The sequence below is a fragment of the Dipodomys ordii genome, unplaced genomic scaffold (assembly GCF_000151885.1).
Source record: "Dipodomys ordii isolate 6190 unplaced genomic scaffold, Dord_2.0 Scaffold73, whole genome shotgun sequence".
Classification (NCBI taxonomy): Eukaryota; Metazoa; Chordata; class Mammalia; order Rodentia; family Heteromyidae; genus Dipodomys; species Dipodomys ordii.
In genome coordinates, this window is record NW_012267289.1 from 12,642,436 (window position 1) to 12,644,024 (window position 1,589).

A 1,589-nucleotide genomic window follows, 5' to 3' on the forward strand; every position below is an offset into this window, starting at 1 on the left:
TTCATGTTCCCTTGCTTAAGTGCATATTATCTAAACCAATAGTTTGAGTACTGCTCATTTTGGAGAGAAGGAAATTCATAGCACAAAAAATTCCTTAGGAATTACTTGCTATTGAGTTCTTGAAAAGTAAGAAAAATAACCATTTTTTCACTTGATGACAGAAGGTAATATGATTTACACATAGAAGCCTTTATGGGATAAAATTCTTAGTATGTGGTTAGGAATTACATTAAATGGAGATATGGTGTTCCTGATAATTATACTTTGATGCAAACTAGGATAAGAGACATATGCTGACAAAGCCTTCAAATAATAGATTATGTGAAAGGACAGGAAACACAAACAATTTTCCAAATCCATCAACTCTTCCAAAATAATCATTTTAAATAACAAACACAAAGTTCCACTTGTAGTGAGTGAGCATAAGTTAGTAGCACATTTTCTTGATAAGTATAGACATGACAGTGGCATTGAATGTTTAGAAACCAAATGTTTATCATCATATAATTTACAATGAGTCTTTTACAAGGAAGACTTACCCAAAATGCCATTAGAGCTTAGGTTGAAGTAACTTAGCATGATTATAAAGAAAGCCAGTATAAAAAAAGTAGTGAAATACGCTTCTATAAAATAATCACGGAAGTGGCACTGTGGCTCAAAGTGGCAGAGCACTAGCCTTTTGCAAGAGTTCAGGGGCAGCACATAAGCTGGAAGTTCAATCCATATGTCCCACAAGAGAAATAAAACCAAAAATTTCTCTCATTAGTTAGGATGTACCTCAGTGGCAAAGCACTTTCCTAGCAAGTGCCACAACCTGGGTTCAATCGCCATTACCACAAAAGAAAAGACAAAAGATACAACTAGTATAATCACATTCAAAATATTTAAGAAAGTTAAACCTCGAAAAGTAACAAAATACATTTTTATTCCAACTGGAGATTCTTTTAATATTGAAAAATCTACTTGAGTATATGATTACACAATTTAATACTGAAATTTGAAAGTAAATCTCAGAGTAAAAATAATCCAATGACCTTAGTATTCATGATTTAATTTAAAAATTTACATTTCCATATAATAAATTTTAGTCCTTACTTGAAATCTGTCCTCAACAGAAATGAGAGCAAAGAAAGCTGCAAACAATTTTCTGCTAACATTACTTGCCATTAAAATATAATTAGTTGTTTGGCAAAAAATTGATTTCGCTAAACATGGAATATTGACATTGGGGAAAAATTATGGGACTTTCTCAACTCCATCCACCAAACTACCCACAAGAACTGAGACTCTTGACATCATTGACTAGAAGAATTTTAAAGCAGTTCATGAATGGGACTCACAATGTAAATAGCTAGTGGAGATTCATTCATAAAAGTGGAGAAAAAACATTTGAATCCATATTTTGGGGCTCTTTTCACCTAACATCAACTTATCTGACCTTTTCTGCTTGTCTCAGACATATACTAGTTATTGCAAATAAGGGAAACCATGGGACCTATGTTTCCTTGGGCCTGGCTTACTTCACTTAATAAAATTTTTTCCAAGTCTTTCCATTTCCTAACAAATGGGGCAATGTCATTCTTTCTGAT